The following is a 7712-nucleotide window of genomic DNA, read 5'->3' on the forward strand; positions in this document are numbered from 1 at the left end:
GACAACCTTCAGCCAGGACACAACTCGAGAGCTTTAGTGATAACTGACTTCAACCATAAACAATAGTCCATCTCATTACTCTGACAGAAAGCTGGTTTCCAGTTTACATGAAGTTTCTGAACGCGATTTGGTCTGTTTAAAGCTTTCTGACCAGTTTACAAAGGGTTCAGCCTTTCTAATGCGTTTACAAGAGAAAAGCTTGTGCACGCTCCTGCTCCATTTCTTGCCGAGCTGCTGACTAGACAAAGCATTACGACCTCTGTGAAATTCTAGTTCCACCAATGGAGCAATAAAAAAAAAAAAAACAGCAGTGATAAAATCTTAACGTAGATTCGGTTGAAAGCTGCACGAGATTAAAGAACAAGAAAAAATGAGAAAGTTTGCACCTGCATGAGTCATTCAGATGAACGCTCTCGGTACATGTATTCCTACAAATATAATAGCTCAGCATGCAGGAGTTTGAAACTTTATGCAACTCTATGACCTCATTGTCTCACTGACTTTCTGCTGAAAGATAAGAAAAAGGTGTGCAAAGAACTCATCTCACATCCGTCTCTTCTGTCTCACATAAATCCTGCACACAAATTACCTCCCTGCTTCCCCAGGAAACAACCTGCCAGCTCTCTGGTCTGCAGCGACTCTTCTCCTTTCACTAGGACTCCTATCTTTCCAATCATACCTGCATGCATTAGGGGACAGGTCTAGAGCCACATTCATTTTTTTTTTATACCGTTATTGGATTTCCAAAACAACACATCCATTGTGTGCATTGTGATAAGAAAGTCCCGGAGCTGTTTGTCTGGAAGCTAACCTACCAAAATGGAAGAGAGAGCAGAGATAGACTTAAAATACAGTCTGCCAAAAATTATAACAAAAATTTGGCCAAGTGAGGGCACGGAGCAACGATCCCTGCAATTTAAGGCTGACCGTAGCCAATGTCAACCTTTTAAACCTGCACATTAAAATAAAACAACTCAACTGTCTGCTGCCAGGTTGTTGTTTTTTTAATGTTTTTTTTTTTTAAAAAAAGAAATCGCTCAGAGAGATCTGAACAGACAAAACAAAGCGCATCTCTCATCTGACTGGAACAATCGAACCTCTGTGGTTTGATTTGCCAAATGCAAAAAATATCTCTGATTGGACCCCAAAGCCTTTTTATTTGATCAACAGCTGAGCACACGAGCCTCTCCAGTGGATGGACAGGCTGAAAGGATACTTCAGCGTGATTACGGTTATACGGGACATGAAAGAAGATCTTGCAGCCGTCTGACGTGTGATCCTGCTGGCACCGCGAGGGAGGGGGGGGGGGGGGGGGGGTAGGCAGGAGAAAAAGGAGGAAGAACATGTCAGGTGGGAGGGTGAGGGGGTGGGGGGCAGAAAACACACACACACACACACACTATCTTCTCATATTTAATGCATTTTTAATGAACTGATTTTTCACTGCGAATCTAAAGCTAATTCGGTGTGTTATGAATCTGCTGGTTAGCCAACGTGCTAAAGCTGACAGTTGCTGTGGTGTGTGTGTGTGTGTGTGTGTGTGTGTGTGTGTGTGTGTGTGTGTGTGTGTGTGTGTGTGTGTGTGTGTGTGTGTGTGTCTCTCACAGATGGGCTGGATATGCAGACTGGGCACAGAGGGGCTGGCTGAGCAGCATGCCATATCAGCCAATAGCGTCATTACTCACAATTAGACCCTAAACAGATTAAAGAATAGGGTGACAACCAGCCAGCCAACCAGTCACATAGAAAGAAAGTAATTGTATCATTATTGGCTCCGTTTTCAAAATTTTTTTGTTTGTTGTTGTTGTTTGCTGAATCCACCAACATAACCAAAAAAAAAGTGTTTGTACTTTTTTGTCATTGTGATGCGTTCGAGTCACAAGTTCATCCGACTTGCCTTCGTAACTTTGACTTCCACCTCTCGACCTTGGACTTTATTGGCTTCTAATGGTTACACATAAACGCAGGCTGAAAGCCTCTCTTGGTATCAGCGCGACCGGAGGAAGGCTGAGTAATTTGGTTGAGCCCCGTGCGCGGCGGTAACTTTCAATCAGTCATCCAGATGGTAAAATAATTTACTGGAGGTTTATGGCCAACCGGGGGACACGGCACACCGCAACACCAACAGCACAGCAAAAAAAAAAACAACCTGCAAGACCCAGGCTGCCGCCGGTTTTATTGTGCAGACTTATGATGGAGACACCTGTAGGTTGGGATTGAAATATCCCGCCGTGCCATCGCAGCGTTGTAAATATTCAGTGTTTACAAAAGGCTGTATAATAAAGTAGAGATGCAACAAGTGAGAATTTCCAGGCTAATAACGATAATTATATTACATACAATACACATATCATACAGTATATCTTTTTTGCGGCCACAAAATGCTTACTTTTATGAGAACAATCTTACTGTTAAAATATTTGCAGGTTTAATGGGATTGAATGCAGCTCTAAGACGGGCTCTCCGCTCTCGGCAAAGTGCTCCGTTATATGACTGTATGTATGCAGTCATATTACTATTATAGTTATTTGGCTCCTTGCACAACTAAACGATTGAAATGATGTTTTACACTGGCTGAAATTTGAATTTGTCCGGCCAAAAGATAACGTAAAATCCCCTTTTACCGCTCTCTACGATTATTTCTCCTCTCTGTACACTTCATGTCCGTTAAAGGTAAAAGAGAAAAGCTTTCTTCGGTTGGGGAGATGAACTGAGACGAGCGGCGATGTCTCCAGAGGTCGCGGTGTGACGGGTTATACTCAGGTGTGTAATTGAGGCTTCAGGCCCACAGTAACGGCAGTTAAGACGTTGCTAATTGATTTGTCCGGGAAAAAAAAACTCCACTGTGAATTAAAACTATCGGTAACATGACACGGGACTGCCTCATGTATGACACGGCGTTAATAACTTTGCTTTGGGTGTCACTCACTTTGAGATTAAAGCCGTTTTATGTCCCACGTCTTCAACTTTGCCTTCAGGTTAAACGAGATGAGACCGAGTAGACATTATGGTTAGACACTTTTAAATATTAAGCACTTCGTAATGTAAAGAATTTTGCATGAGATTTATGACTGTAAAGCCGTTTTTCTTACGTTGCACAAATTATTCTTTATTTTTATTTCAATTATAAAATATGTGACGCATATGGACTGTGCCTTAAGGGGATGAACACTGTTAGTAGAAAGGTAAAATTTGATTGCAAATTTAACTATTCATGGGTAAAATCACCATTTTCTATGTATCTCATTGTAAAGGCTGTTTTGTTGCCATGCTTGTCTAAAAACTATAATAAAAAGTCCCACAATGGACAGAATAGAAAACTTGACCACGAATGCAAATATTTTTTTAGTTTGGAGAAAAGTCAATCGACCACAGGAAGAGGAGATAAAAAAAAAAAAAAAATTTAAATAGACGTCAGATTGCCTTGGTTTCAGCGATAACATGCAAAACCATCACTTTTGCTACAATACAGATATACAAGTCGATATGAGTTTTTGTAGCTTGTGTTGTATATCCACGTATTGTTGTGGATTAGCAAAGAACAGACAGCAGCAACAGGTTCATCTGGTGCCGTTCAGGCTGGAAAATGTCACGCAATCATTCAATTGTTATGTGGCTACCTCCAAAGAAGCGTTCTCATGTCACTGCTCGTCAAACTGCATTTGAGATGATGGAGACTGACCCAGACTGGGCACCATCATGACATCTGGGCACCATCACGACTTCTGGGTCACACACACACACATCACACACACACACACACACACACACACACACACACACACACACACACACGGCACGCTCTGCAACGCGATGTATGTGGGAGCAAAAACAGACTGACATTTTCCTTCTGCTTAGCATTTCCGAATCGTATTTGACATTTGGACAATAAAGGAATGTACAATGACATGTTTCATTTGCGCTCTTTGTGTATTTTATCTGCACATGTAAATCAACTGTACTTTGTTGTCCCGAGTCCTTTTGGTGGAAATGTAAACAAGTCCTGCACCCAACCCAGAAGGATTCATGGTTTCTGAACTTTTCACGGGTATATCCAGTTATAGCATCAATGATGAGGTCCGAGGCCGCCAACAGGGTCGGCACGCCAGCGTTTTGTGGTCAGGTCGTACCGATCAGCATAAACAGAAGACAGTTTAACCAAAATACCAGTCCCTGGCATCCTTGCTGAGTTTTTTTCTTGGTTTGCTCAGTTTGCTTCTGCTTCTCCAGACTGGTGATTTAAAGGGTTAGACAGATATCTTTAAATGTCTTCCTCGCTCTGTTTACTCTCACTGCACAGCTGACAGCAGCTACACGTCCAAAATGGCAGATCGGTGATGTCCCGGTCTAAAAGCTCACGTAGTAGTAGGAAGTCGGAAGTTTATTTAAAATAGCAGCTTTCACAGACAAAGTCACAAAGTGCTTCCTCCAAATTACACTTTGATTATTATTATTAAAATAGATTTTCCCCAAACACCTCGAGAGACGCTTGACTCATTTTGACATCAAAACATTGCATCTGGTATAAATCTGTTCAAAACGAGAGACGGTATGAAATCACACCGACTCTTTCGGAGTTATTAAAGATAACATAGTGAGGAAGATTCCCCAATCGATGTAGACATTTTGTCAGACTAAATACGGTAAACCAAAGAAAACAGAGTGTGCAACGACTTAACAAGAATAAGACGGAGGAAGTGAAATACGGTACGTAACTTCTTCATGACATACATGCATACAAAGGACGAGCTCACCTTTTTTTTTTTTTTGGTACATGCATCTAAGTCTAGTTTTGGCTTGATGATGTTTGCAGAAACCACGACTTGACTATTACGTAACGTGGGCGGAGTTAGTCACTTAAAATTGCACACCAACAGTAAATGTGCAGCAGAAAAACGAGGGGTGCTTTAGCTTTAGGTTCCATGGTACTTTTAAATCACGTTTTATGACTTTTTTTTTCCTTTCTTTTTCTTCATTCCCTGATGTATTTTTTTTACTACCTCTCAGTATTCTTCTGAGAGGTCATAATCTGAATCAGCACTCTGCAGCCACTACAAGCTACCCGTCTTAATTGTCTGAATGCGGTCTCTTCCTGTCCGCACGGAGTCCCATGTCCAACTAATAATTATAAAATATGTGAAAAAGAAGGGTCAGTTCACCTAATTTTCTTTCCTACCATTTTTGTCTTTTTTTTTTCCCTGCGTATTCCCTTTTTGTTTTTTCTTCCTTCCTTCGCTACCGTCCATTTTTTTGTTATTTCTTCTCCCCTCATTTTCTCCTCCATTTCATCTCTTCTGTCTGCCCGTCTGCCCATCTGTCCTCCTTTCTCCCCCCCCCCCCATCTCCTTCCCTCTCCTCCACATTTTTTCCCCGTCTCTTCGTCTGATTCTCTCCTTCTCCCTCTCCTCCTCCTCTCCTGACAGAGCTATGAATAACAATTAGAGGATATACAAGTCACAGAGAAACCGTTTAAAAGTTTGAAATCACTTCTCTGTAAAGTATCAGCCTGTTTCAGCCTGAGGGAGGGAGGGCAGGGACGGAAGTGGATGGTGTGTGTGTGTGTGTGTGGGGGGGGGGGGGGGGGGGGGGGGGGGGGGGGGGGTTATGGCTAAAACAGGTCCGTTGCTGAGGATACTGAGAAAAAAGGGGAGAGTGAGGGGATCGAGGGGGGGGCGGGGGGGAATTATTATTTCTCCTCCGCCCCTTGCTGTCTGCCAGTCCTCAGTGAAGAGGAGATTATTTATCAGCCGTTCCTGTCTGGTGCCCAGAGAGAGTTCTAGTTATCATGTGAGAGGCGCTTCAACGGCAACACAAAGAAACTCCTCTGATTGTTGTCGTCATGCCGCCGCGGCTTTAATAACAAGCTGCTAACAAAGAAGCGTCTTTGGCCCGCTGCTTATTAAACAAGCGCACGAAGTTGAGGTGAAGGCGCTCTTCGGTTTTTTTTTTTTATTTTGGGAGAGGATCGGCGGCGTGATGACGTGCACACCGTGAGCGAGTTGTTGGCGCGGATGTTTTTCGTTGTTGTTTTTTTTGACTTATGTAAAAGGATATTTATTCAAAGATTCATTAACAATTTGAGTTGATTTATTCACAATTAATCCGATCCAAAAGCCCTTCAATAAGAATGAGTTTGTTGGGCTTCACAATGTTCCAGTTATTTCAGCTCATGTAAATCATGATGAGCCTCTCTTCCTTGTTATTCAGTTCATCCCCTGTAAATGCTTTTTTTCCACAGTTCATAATTGTTAATAAGCCGCTGATATGCTACTTGCATTTTTCCGAGCATTGTCATTTGGCGTGCACTTCATTGTTCAAACTGCTGGCACATTGAATTCTTGCGTGTAAAAAAAAAAAAAAAAGTTAATCTTTTCTTCTTTTTAGGGGGGGGGGGGATGCAAAATTCCTACGTTGTGTGAAAACATGAGGCTGAGACACGTGTTTGAGCTTCATCTCAAGCTTTTTAAATCATCACGGCGACATTTTCAAAAGCCTTTCGGGGAAGAATTTGCGAACACGCGTGTTATGTGGGACGGCCATTAAATGTCGGCTTTGGCATCGGCGGTGAGACTCGAGATGCTCGGTGAAGAGAGGGAAACCTCATGGAAAGAGATTAATCGTCCACCGCGATGAATTCCTCAGCCTCCTTCCATCATCAGCTTTGTTTTGTTTCTCACGCTTCGTTCTCTTCTTCCAACAGTTTCGTTGCACCCCCGCGTCTCAGGTTTTCATCACACATGCATGATGCCTTTTTGCAAGTACGTTATTGATTTTGTGTTGCTGAAGATTTCAGCACAGAATCTCTCCATCAGAAAACTGTCATACTATATTATATATATATTGCTATTATAATTGTAAGCGTCGTAAGAGTGTTCCATTTTAGTTCATATGAAATTGCAGTGTTTACTAATACGGCCGTCGTTTTATGGAATATTTCCTGAACAGTCTTGGTTTCAACGTGATGTAATTTGATGTTTGTTAAGCTCATTGTTTAAAAAAAAAATTATAAAGCACAAGTTCAAATCTCACGAGATCGGAGCTCGCCGAGATAAACTCGCGCTTTTCCTCCTCACGTGAACTCCACCCGAGTAGACGTCTTTCGCGAGGCGCTGCTCCAGTCTGTCCCAGTGACGAGCAGCCAACGAGGTACTTTGTTTACTTGTGGCGTGCCTGTACTCCATGCTGGCGCTTAGCGCCATTTCATATAAGTGTGCCGAAGACGTGGATGTGACGTTACAAGTCGTGCCGGAAGCAACAAATGCCCGGTCGAAGGAACCAACCTGCGTCTGGTGCTACCGCGGAGCTACAAAAGTTATCTTTATGTTTTCCTTCATGCCGTTGATGCTCTCACTTGTCTGGCAATAGAAGACATTTACCAAGCACTCAATATATTGACAAAAGTTTGACTGAAAATATAAGTTGTGGGGTTTTTTTGGCACGTAATTCATCCCACATTGCAGTCCAACACCAATTAGTTTACAAGGCACATCTACAGCAGAAAAATTTAACTTTTCACTGAAACTATTTGGGCTGGGATAAAACATAAATAAACAGAGCAGCGTACTTTTCAGAGCAGTCCCCCCCCCTTACCCCCCCACTCACTTTTGAATCACCCCTTCCACTAACCAATTTCCACCACAGTCACCTCTGTCCCCTGCACTGCCTGACGCTGCCTAATTGAAATTGGCACATTTAATTTTGCCCCACAGCCG

This window comes from Embiotoca jacksoni, unplaced genomic scaffold, assembly GCF_022577435.1.
Source record: "Embiotoca jacksoni isolate LCO1_2020_lvr unplaced genomic scaffold, fEmbJac1.0.p SCAF_12, whole genome shotgun sequence".
Taxonomy (NCBI): Eukaryota; Metazoa; Chordata; class Actinopteri; family Embiotocidae; genus Embiotoca; species Embiotoca jacksoni.